The sequence below is a fragment of the Protopterus annectens genome, chromosome 1.part1 (genome assembly GCF_019279795.1).
Source record: "Protopterus annectens isolate FY-2018-M chromosome 1.part1, PAN1.0, whole genome shotgun sequence".
NCBI classification, from domain to species: Eukaryota; Metazoa; Chordata; order Ceratodontiformes; family Protopteridae; genus Protopterus; species Protopterus annectens.
The window spans coordinates 1437365515-1437378014 of record NC_056726.1 but is presented as its reverse complement, the minus strand read 5'-3'; positions in this window follow the sequence as shown (position 1 = coordinate 1437378014).

The window sequence follows — 12500 nt, the reverse complement described above, 5'->3', positions numbered from 1 at the left end:
ATTGAAAATGCTATTAGCTGAGTGTTTATTAGTCAAAAACTAATAAGTGGAAAATCTAAATGTTGATGCAAAGTTTCAGTGAAATGTTTCACTGGGAAAACAACCAGTCGGCCATCATCAGGGATTTGCCATTTTCCCTACTATAGTGTGATTTTGGAGTTGGAATATTTAGTTAGGGGGGTATGGGAGATTTTATTTGATGATGTTTTTGTTCAACATTTATGGTTTTCACTTATTAGTGTTCAACTAATAAGCATTTGACTAATACTGTTTTTGATTATATGATATAGACCCATGTATGCCATGGAGCCCTTTGGCTTGGGGTCCATGTCACCTAAAGCTGATTTTGCTTCATGAATATAGAGATATGCTTTTGGAATTTGTACAAATTTCAAAAGTATGACTGCTATTGGAAAGACATTTTTTAATCCAATGTCTGTAATGTATATTCCTTTCTAGTCCTTCAGAACAAGAGGAATGCTATTCAAGGATGTTAACACAGGTGGAGGAGACATAAATTTTACTATGTCAAATTCTTGAGGAATATCCCCAAAACTGCAGAAAAAGGGAAATAGCGAAAATGAATGTGGACGTTTGTTTTAATACAAAGAAAATGTATGGATCTGCGTCAGCGACTGGCTAAGCAGAACAACAGAAATCATATTATGTAGAAGGTCCATAGAAACACATATACAGAAGAAATAGGAAGTAGTTAATGATCTGCAAAGAGCTCAGTTGTTTAACTATCAGAATTGTCAGGTGCTATTGCAGGGCATTAAGGCAGAGAGACAGTACTAACACCTTCTCAATGAGCAAATGTTTTAGAGTGTGTTTTTCAATATCATTGTCTAGACTTGTGGAGTCAGAAATTTGCTATAAATGATCCTTATACAAGTGTGGATATTCTACCAGCTTCTTATGTGGTATCATAATTCAAGCTCAACCCAAAGTCAAGATATGGGAACCTGATAAAGAAGTCAGTACTATAAAGTGTAATATTTATAAATTACTTTTAATTTTTTTTCTATACGGTATATCACTACTTCAATTCATTCTTTGTTATTTATATCACATGGCATATAACATACTTGTAGGTGCAAGCAGTTATTTTGTTTAACTGTAGCTTGTATACAGTCATTGCTTCCTATCTTTTCAAGTAGAATACTGCATGTGTGAATATATGCATTAATATATATATATATATATATATATATATATATATATATATATATGTATATATTGATGACTTTAATGTTTCATTTTTGAAGTAGAGAAATCAATAACTTAGTTTGTATACTATGTGAATTTATCACTGCAGGTCAGTAAAGACTACTGCTGAATTCATGGCTAATACTTCTTTATCCAGTCTTCTTGCTTACATCTGTGCTTTACAGTGTAAATATACTACAAACTTTCAGTTACGTACATGAAGAAATCAGACACTGTCATTTGTGCTGTCATGTCTGGCTGAAGATTTTGTACATAATTTTAGATTATCCTATGCATTATATGCCAGCATGACTAGCTATAATATTGCAAATAAGTTCTTAGATGTTGATTTATAATCTGTTTGTACGGAATGTTTTAAAGATTGAACAGGGTTACTTTACATTTCTAACTGTGCATATTTGTGAAGAAGATTCTAAATTCAGACTAAGAATCAGCTAATCTGCAGATGATGTCATTGGAATGTTGACAGTTGCTAGGTGTTACTGTCAGAGACTAAAAGACAGGAAAGAATTTTAGAAAACAGCTAATCGTTGATTTTAAAAATATGAAATGAAAATTAGAACTGAAACAGTTGTGACAGCTAAGCTAGTCTATAAAAGAGCCTGCTGAAGACAGTTGAAGTCAGTAGTTTTTTAGTTAACAGCCAGTTGCAGTTGTCAGTTGCTCACAGTAGTGGAGACCCAAAAAGGCCTCCCAAGAACTGGAAGCTTGCCTTTGCTCTGTTGTAATGATTTAGTTAAGATCAGGGACAGTGTTCATTAGTCAGAAATGAAAATTATAAATAATCAGAGTTTCTCAAAATGTTGGATTTCTGTCCTTCAGTATTGATTTCATTTTCCCAGTAATATACTTCTGTTTGTTTATTGGAAATTACTGTTTTATATTTTTAATCATTTTGCTCATTATTAAATATTTTTATTAACTTACATTGTGGCTGGTAAATGAATGTTTTCTTTAGTTATCTGAGAGTGCTTATTCCTACTTTGATAATTTTTGGGCCACTCCAAAAGTCTGCCTGGTTTAGGTCATTTGCTATCATTTCTTTCAATATCTAATTTTCATAACTGGACACCCCTTTCAAAAGACATATAAGCTCTCTAATTGGTGGCTGCATGGTACCATATTATTTTGTGGAAGGGACACATCTTGGTATCTGTGTAAGGCTTTACCAGAAGTGTTTGGATGTGTGAAATGTATTTAAGTGTGAGTATATCAGAGTTTTTAAATTGGGACACATTGTTCTGAAGTTTGTAATAAGGAGTTACATTAAGGGTGGATAGAAGTCTACAGTCTAGTCCCAAGTTATAGATTGTGTTCCTGTTGTGCTCTTAGGGAAAATTGTGAAATATTACTGTTGTTTAAATGACAGTCTCATATTGAAGTCAGTAGTGAAGATTCAAGTTCCTTAGTTATTGACCCAGGATAATAAGGGACGTCACATTATTGTTGGCAGTCTGGTGGGATATTGTCCGGATGTCACATTATTTGGTGGCAGCAGTATGGGATTTTTCACTGGAATTCTGTAGCCTGTGGGTAGTTGTCATTAAGGTGTGCACTTTCAACAGCCACAAAGTAAACTTACAGAATCTCAGATCATCACAGTTTTATTTATTTTTAGTTAGTTAGTCAGGGACAGCAGGCAAAGATGTCAGCAGTAGACCATAGTAATGTGACAAAGAACCAGTTGGCTAAGGAGTATGAAGCCACAGGAGTGGCATGCCAGCCTGACTAAGGAAGCAATGATTTCAGCCTTAGTTGCAGCTTCAGCTCAGACCAGCCATTCAGAGGATATCCAGTTTGGTATTGGGGATGGGCAGCCTGCTGAGACAGGACAGTCCACCTTTTCTTTGGAGGACCAGAAAATCCATCTAGAGTTAGAAAGACTGCACTTTGAGATCAAACGTCTTGAGCTGGAATCAGCAGAGAGACTTTGCCTGGAGGCCAAATAACTGGAGGCAGAAGAAAGGGAGAAGCAGCACCAATATAAACTGGAGGCTGAGGAGAAGCAGCATCAATATGAACTGGAGGCCAAACAACTGGAGGCTGAGGAGAAGCAGCTTCAATATGAACTAGAAGCCAAATATCCTGAACTGGAATTAGCAGAGAAACTGAGACATCTAGAACCTGAGGAAAATGAGAGACAGCATTGGCATGAAGTGGAGCTTCTTACCCTTTGACAGGGTCATGGAAGTAATGGGGAAGGGAATAACTGGACCCCAGAAGCCATAAAGGTCAGTCAGCGTTTTCCTCAATACAGGGGTGGGGATGATTTTGATAGTTTTATTCATATCTTTGACAGGGTATGTAGAGAGTATGCTGTTGGTCGTAAGCTCTGGGTTTGGTTCCTGACTCCCTTACTCCATGGTTTAGCTGTTCAGACCATGTCAAAATTGTCTGATGTAAATTCTGTGAATTATGATAAAATTAAGAACTGTCTTCTTGATTGTTTTAAACTAACACCTGAAGCTTATAGAAAAAAGTTTTGTGAACATAGACATAAGGCAGATGAATGTTTACATGAGTATATTGCTCATTTAAGTACTTACTTTCAAAGATGGGTGAGTAGGTGTCAGGTCACCACTTTTGAGGGGCAGGCAGACCTTTTGGTGAAGGAACAAGCTCTCAGTACATTGCCTGATAACATGTGAATCTGGTTAGCAGACAGAGAGAGTAGAGTAACTCTGCTGAGGAGCTGGGGAGAAAGGGGGATCTCGACTTAGCAAGCAGAGCACCAGTGCATAACAAAGGGATACCCAATACTGCACATGGACATAAGGGAACCCATGGAGGCAGTCTAGAACACTTCAAAAGAGTACACCAGTAACAGGAGAATCTACTAGTCCAAGTGCACAGTTAGGGATTAGATGTTTCAAATGTAACCAGAGGGCCACATAACAGTTAAATGTCTATAAAGGCAAGATGAGAAACAAAAGGTGAGGGAGCCAGCAAGTGGGGATGACAAACTGCCATTGGTAAGTTGTTTGGAAACAACAGGGGTGCCAATCTATCACCAATATTTATATACTGTCTTAGTAGATGGTAAACAGTTTACTGCTAAGACAGACACAGATTCTGATATAACCATTGTGATCCCTGCAGTGGTTATCGAAGAGAAGTACTTGCTTGGGCAGTCCACTCCAGTCAGAGCATTGGGAGGGACCCCATTCCAAATATATTTGTCTAGGGTTCATCTTGACTGGGAGAGTGGAAGAGGAAGCAAGCAGGTAGGTGTATTTGAGTATATACCTGCAGATGTCCTGATAGGGAATGACTTTGATGATGCAGTGTATTGTGTGCATGCAGTGACACAGAGTAAAGCTTGTAGAAAGGCATGTAGGTACAGAGGCCTGGGGGAGACCCAGACAGATCTTATACCTGAAGCTGGGACAGGTGTGGTGGCTGTTTCAGAGAAAGAGTTATCCTGTAGCAGTAAGTCTGAAAGTGAGCAACAGCTGCTGGGAGGAACTGGTGTTGTCTTGAACAAGGTGACTACAAGGATGGAGGGGAGTGATAGTACCCAGAGTGACAGCGAAGTACAGCTGTCAGTAGTTATTAGGCTTCCTGTGGAAGGGGAACTTGGGAGGGTCACATATGTAGAGCTGAGATAGGCTCAACGTATGAACCATACATTACAAAGCTTGAGATAGATGGCTAAGGAAGCACCTGAGGGTGAAGCAAGAGGGGAGTCTGTATACAGGAACAAAGGTTTGTTGTATAGAAAGTGGACTCCTAATGGAGGGCTGAAAGGTGAGGTAGTACAGCAGTTGGTAGAGCCTAGAGCCTACTGTCTGCCACTTTTGAGTATAGTCCCTAACATTCCTTGTGCAGGTGATATTGAAGCAGAGAAGGAAGGTTTGCTTTATAGAAAGTGGACTCCTAAGGGACTGCTGGAAGGTGAGGTAGTATGGCAGTTCGTAGAGCCTAGAGCTTACCGTCTACCAATTTTAGCTATAGTCCCTAATATTCCTTCTGCAGGTGATATTGAGACAGAGAAGGAAAGTTTGCTGTATAGAAAGTGGACTCCTAAGGGAGAGATAGAAAGTGAGTTAGTATGTAAGTTGATAGTGCCTAGAGCCTACCATCTGCCACTTCTAGCTGTAGTTTCTAAAATTCCTTTTGCATGTGATATGGATGTAGTAAAGGTGGCAAGTGCTTTGCTAGAAATTTTCAGAAGCATATGTTTTCAAAGGGAGATACTAACTGACCAAGGTGCCAACTTCATGGCAGACCTGCTGACTTGTTTGTGGAAGCATTGTGGGGTGACACATATAGAGACCACCCCTTACCATCTCCAGACTAATGCTCTTGTGGAGAGGTTAAACTCTACATTAAAGAGCATGCTATGTGCATTTGCATACCAGTTTGAAGGGGCCAAGTCAACTGTTATACCCAGTTAGTGTCAGGTTTTATGGCAGAAGTCATTTACATAGGAAACAGAGTGGAGAATGGTAAGATTAGGCCAGAATCTGTCAAAATTGACGCTATTCAAGCATGGCCATTTCCTGTCACTAAAAAGCAAGTGAGAGCATTTCTAGGGAAACCAGGGTATGCTGGAAAATGTTTGCCCAGTTATGGCACTGTAGCTGCTCTCCTTACTGACCTAGCATGCAAAAATAAATAGGATAAGGTACTGTTGACCTCAGATTGTGTACAGGCATTACAAAACTTAAAGAGATTTTGAGAGGACCCCCTATGTTGGCCAGCCCAGATTATAATGTAGAGTTTATTGTGCAAGTAGATGCTTCAATTTATGAGGTGGGGTCTGTACTCAGCCAAGTTTCCTCAGGAGGAAAACACTACATTGTGGTTGATAATACCAATGTGAATGGATTGTCCAGGACAGGAGTGGGTTGATATTCCCAGACAAATTCATTTTCTCAAGGGTTTTTTTCAAGGGTCACTTGAAAACCATGCTTGAGTCATGGGTAGCATGGAATGTGAAGAAATTAGACATTATAATTTGTGCTAGCCAGTCTGGCTGAAGTTTTTGTACATAATTTCAGATTATCCTGTGTATTATGTGCCAGAATGACAAGCTATGATATTGTAAATAAATTCCTACATGTTACTTATAATCTGTTTGTACAGAATGTTTTAAAGACTTGAACAGTGTTCCTTTAAATTTCTAACTGTGCATATTTGTGAAGAAGATTCTAAATGCAGACTGTCTCAGAATCAGGTGATCTGCACATGATATCATTGGAATGTTGACAGTTGCTATATGTTACTGTCAGAGCTGAAAGACAGGAAGGGACTTTAAAAAACAACTGTTGGTTGAGTTTCAAAATATAAAATGAAAATTAGAAATGGAACAGCTGTGACAGTTAAGCTAGTCTATAAAAAAGCTTGCTGAAGACAGCTGAAGTAGCAGGTGTCAGTTGACAGCCAGTTGCAGTTGTCAGTTGCTTACAGTAGTACTGTGCAGTGAATACCCAAAAAGGACACTCCAAGAACTGTAAGCTTGCCTTTGCTCTGTTGTAATACTTTAGTTTAGATCAGAGACACAGCTCTTTAGTCATAGGTTCCTAGGTGTGTACTAGGCTAATAGCCCTGGAGCCTTTACAAGCCTAGACTATAGGATTACCCTGGCATCATGCCACCCAAACTTAGTTCCCAGTGCCTCTGTCAAGTAGAGCCACTGGAGTGATGAACCACTGGAGTGATCCCCGAAGTGAATTTGCTATTTCCCATCCACTCATCAAGATTTCTCTTGAAGAGGGCCAGTGAGGTGCTCTGTTTGACATGTATGAGAAGTCTATTCCATAGCATGGGCAGTCTCTGGGTTATGAGCCTGTCCCTCCAGCAGGTTCTGTTGATTGTGGTAATGAGGTTGAGGTTTCTGGAGTGTGTGGTGCTGAGGGATTGGGATTTCTTTAGATGCAGCATTTCTAACACAGCTGGGTCAGACATGGCTTTGTAAGTCAAGCAGAGATCACCTCTAAGTAGGCAGTATGAGACAGAGAATAGTTACAGTTTTTTGAGTCTGTCCATATAGGACAAGTGTTTAAGGCCTAGGATCCTCTTTGTGAGGTACTTTTGTGGCCTCTCCAGTTGTTGCAGGTGTCTAGTGAGGTACATGCCAAATGGGGCATTGTACTCTATGACTGGCCTAATGAGGGAAGAGTAAAGGGAGACAATGACCTCTTTCTTCCTGGATGCAAAACCCTTAGTAATGAGATGTGCCACATAGAAGGCTTTCTGACCACAGTGGCAATGTGGTGGTCAAAAGAGAGGGTGCTGTCAACCTGTGTTCCAAGATCTCTTATAACACCTTCTGTGTTCAGTAGATTACCATCAATGTGGTAATTCATGGGAACTGGGTTTTTCCCAAAGGAGATGACGACACATTTTTTGGCATTGAGCTTAAGGCCATGGTTCTGACCAGGCGTTGGTCTCAGTGAGGCCTTTCTGTAGGCTGTCAACATCACTTGGGGAGTTAACAATGGCTCCCAACTTGCAATCGTCTCTGAACTTTTGTCAGCCAGCGTCCCTTCTTGTTGGCCTGGACTTCTGAGAAGTAGATACCAAAGAGGAGAGGACCCAGGACCAATCCCTGTGGGACATGGCAGTTTGACTTGGAGTCAGCTACTTTCACATTGTGGGTTCTATCTGTGAGCCAATTTGCAACCCACCTAGAGATATAGGGGTTGACGCCTAGCTTAGTGAGTTTTTCTATGATTCTTGAGTGGAGGATGGTATCAAAGGCCTTGGCCAAATCAAGGTAGGCTGCATGAACCACCTTGCCTTCATCCACAACTCTGGTGACTGACTAAAAGAAGTCGCCCAAGTTGAGTAGACATGATCTACCCTTCACAAAAGCAAACTGTGTGGGATCCAGCGTTTGGAGATTCTCTGTATCCTTGTTTATTAGGTCCATGATGATGTGTTCCATAGCTTTGCATATCAGACTTGTCAGGCTAATAGGGCAACAGTTCCCAGAGTCTGTAGTCGCTCCTCCTTTGTGGAGAGGGATGACTGTAGCAGTGCACCATCCGGTAATGACAGGAAAATTATAACTAATAAGTTAGAGTTTTTCTAAATGTTGGATTTCTGTCCTTAAGTACTGATTTCATTTTTCTGGTAATTGAGTTCTGATTGTTTATTGGAAATTACTGTTTTATATTTTTAATAATTTTACTCATTATTAAATATTTTTATTAACTTGCATTGTGGCTGGTCAATCAGTGTTTTCTTTAGTGATTTGAGAGGGGTTATACCTATTTTTACAATTCTCGGGCTACTGCAAAAGCCTGGCTGCTTTAGGTAATTTACTAACATTTGTTTTACTATCTAATTGTCATAATTGGACACCCCTTCAAAAGGGCATACAGGCTCTCTGATTAGTGGCAGCGTGTTACCGTATTATTTTGGGGCAGGGGCACAGCTGGAAATCTGTGTAAGGCTTTCCCAGAAGTGGTTGGATGTGTGAGATTTAATTTATTTAAGTCTGACTGTATCAGAGGTCTTCATCTGGGACACATTGCTCTGAAGTGTGTAATACAGAGTTACATTAAAGGTGGACAGAAGAGTACAGTCCAGTCCCAGGCTATAGAGTGTGTCCCTGTTGTGCTGTTAGGTGAAACTGTGAAATATTACTGCTGTTTATGTCACAATCCCATATTGGAATCAGTAGTGAGGAATGAAGCTCCTTAGTTACACACCCAGGATAAGCAAGGGATGCCACATTATTGTTGGCAATCTGGTGGGGTATTGTGTGTATGTCACAATATATATATATATATATATATATATATATATATATATATATATATATATATATATATATATATATATATATATATATGGGTCTACTTCTATTCGCTGACAGCCCATTTCACTGAAACCCATTTGGTCGACAGCTCATTTCATCGACAAACATTCTAGGTGGGGGGCTGCACCCCCATACCCCCCAATGTGGGGGCTGTGCCCCACACCCCAACTATATATAACAACTCCACAGTCACACAACAGTGGGGAGGGGGGCAAAACCCAGGTTTTTGCCTTGAATACTTTTGTCAATGAAATGAGCTGTCGACCAAATGGGTTTCAGTGAAATGGGCTGTCAGCGAATAGAAGTAGACCCATATATATATATATATATATATATATATATATATATATATATATATTTGTTGTATCTTTCAGCTTTTCCCTGTTAGGGTTCGCCACAGCAGAACTCCGGTCCGCTAATGATTGGTAGTTGATTTTTACGTGCCGAGTTACCAGCCCTGACACACAACCTATAATGAAGGTACTCCCATTCAAGCATGTCTCATAGGTTCATAGGTTCATAGGTTCATACTAGGCTATCTGCCCGAGGGCATTTATAAGCCTAGTCCATCGTTTTGTGGCTTACGCCACCCCTTTAGTATGGGGAACTATACCCATTATTTTGCTGTGCCTCTGTCGAGCAGTGACACTGAGGTAATTCCTGGGGTATATCTGCGATCTCCCATCCATTGGTCAAGATTTCTCTTGAACAAGGCCAGCGAGGTGCTCTGCCTCACATGTACCGGGATTTTGTTCCACAGCATAGGGAGTCTTTGGGTGATGAATCTATCCCTCCAGCACGTCCTATTAATAGCTGTGTCGAGGTTTAAGTCTCCGCCCTTGTGGCTCTGATGGATCTAGATTTTTGAGGTAAAGCATATACATCAAATCTGGGTTTGACATGGCATTGTATGTTAGGCAAAGGTCACCTCTGAGCAAGCGTGGCGACTGAATAGAGCTGGAGTTCTTTCAGTCGGGCAGCATAGGACAGATTTTTGAGACCCTTTATCCTTTTGGTGAGGAACTTTGTGACCTCTCCAGCTGCTGCAAGTGTCGGGTCAGATACATTCGAATGGGGCATTGTACTCAATCATTGGTCTGATGAGTGATGAGTAAAGGGAGACTATGACCTCCCTTGATCTAGATGAGAATCCCTTCATGATAAGGTGGGCAATGTAGAAGGACTTCCTAACTACTTTAGCTACATGGGTGTCGAATGACAGACTACTATCAACCTGGGTCCCCAGGTCCCTGATAACTTCTTCTGTGCTCAGTGGATTGCCACCTATTTGGTAGCTAGGGGTAACCTTGTTTTTCCCGAAGGGTATGACTATGCATTTTTGGCATTTAACTTTAGGCCGTGGCTCTGGCACCAGTTATCCGTTTCTGTGAGACCCTTCTGAAGGATATCTGTGTCAGATGTGTTTTCTACTATGGCGCCCAGTTTGCAGTCATCTGCAAACTTTGTCAGCCATAACCCTCCTGTGTTTGCTTGTACTTCGGAAAAGTAGATGCCAAACAAGAGTGGGCCCAGGACTGAGCCCTGTGGGACACCACTTGTGACAGGCTTTGAGTCTGACATGGCGCCAGCAACTCTGACCCTGTGGGTTCTGTCACTCAGCCAGTTTGCAACCCATCTTGTGATGTATGGGTTAACATTTAAGCTGATGAGTTTTTCAATGATACCCGAGTGGGGTATTGTATCGAAGGCCTTAGCCAGATCGAGGTAGGCTGTATGGACTGCCTTTCCCTCATCAATGGCTTTGGTGACTGTTTGAAAAAGTCAACCAAGTTTAAAAGGCATGATCTGCCTTTGACAAAGCCAAACTGGGTTGGATCCAAAGTCTGCAAATTCCTATGTCTTTATTTATGAGGTCCATTATGATCCTCTCCATGGCTTTGCAGATAAGGCTTGTCAAGCTAATGGGCGGTAATTTCCAGGGTCTGTGGAGGCACCGCCTTTGTGAAGTGGGACCACAGTTGCAGTGCGCCACTCCTGGGTACATATCCAGAGGTAAGACTTTGATTAAACAGCTGTCCTAGCTGTGGGTTTAATTCCTCATTGAGTTCGTGGAGCACACAGCCGGGGACACCATCGGGTCCCATGGATGCTGTGTTTTTGCTTTGGAGAGAGCAGTTCTCACTTGGGCGCTGGAGATGTTTGGGGGCTGCACTCATTTGGTATAGATATCTCTCCTTTTGGGGGATGGGGAGAAGTTTGCACTGAACCTGTCAGCCAGTATGTTGGCAATGTCTGTAGGATCAGTAATCTTCACATCATTTTGAACTAGTTCTGAGCATATCTGGGAGTTTCCTCCTAGGTTTCTAACATAGCTAAAGAAGGCCTTATGATTGTCTTTTGAGTCTTTAGCTATTTTTCTCTCGAAATTTGCTTTGGATGATTTTATGAGAGCTCTTAGTTTTTTACTTATAGTGATCAAGGGTGTCTTACCTTTTAAGGATTTTGCTCTATCTTGTAGTAGCTTCCTCCTTTTGTTGTAGAGTTTGTTTATGGCTGGGGTCCACCAGACTGGACGCTTGCCTTTGGTACAAAGAGTCTTTGTTTTGCTTGGGATTGCCTTATCCATGCAGTCCTGCAGGTGCTGGTCGAAGGCGTTTGTAAGTGATTCAGCGGCTTGAGTATTGTTTTCTGCCGGCTCGGGTGCCTGAAAGGAGACCACACTAGTCTCTAGAAGTGTGAAGTCGGCTTTTGAGAAGTTCTTTACTGTGGTCTTTTTATTTCAGGTGGGGTGGGATGAGGACCTCCAGCGAGATTAGTTTGTGATCTGATCTCACCAGTGAGGGGTATACTTCCGGTGTTGAACATTGTGCTCCCATGTTCGTGATGATGAGATCAAGTATGTTATCTCCTCTTGTGGGGATGGTGACTAGTTGTTCCATGGCATTTGAGTTTATGAATTCCAGGAACTTTTGGGCTAGGGTGTTTGGGCTTGAGTAGTGTTCCCAGTCTATATTAGGGTAATTGAAGTCACCTAGTATGATGGTGTTTGGTGATACATTTATCCCCTCTAGTGTTTTCAGGAAGGCCATGTGAGTTTCCTGAGTTTGTGAGGGTGGCCTGTAACATGCTACAATTTGCAGAGCAGTCTTGCCTATGGTTAATTGCACCTGGATGGTCTCTGATGCATCATGCGTTGCCACCAGTCTTGAGGTGTGGGTGTCCTTGATGAATATGGATGCCCCCTTTCTTGGTATTGTCCGGATTTTGGGGCGGAACGCATGATATGAGGTAAAACCTGATAGCGCTGGGGTGCTCTCAGGAGCCTTGAACCAGGTTTCTGTCACAGCACAGACATCGATGTTCTCCATACTGAGAAGGGCCTCGAGTGCGTGCATTTTGAGATTTAGACTTCTGGCATTGAGCAGCATTACCCTTAGTTTTTCCTTTTTGTGTTCTAGGGTGGTAGGTTTAGAATTTGAGCCTTGCCTAAAAAGGCACTATGGGGGTGGCAAGAGCCTTTGCCAATATCCGAATCCCA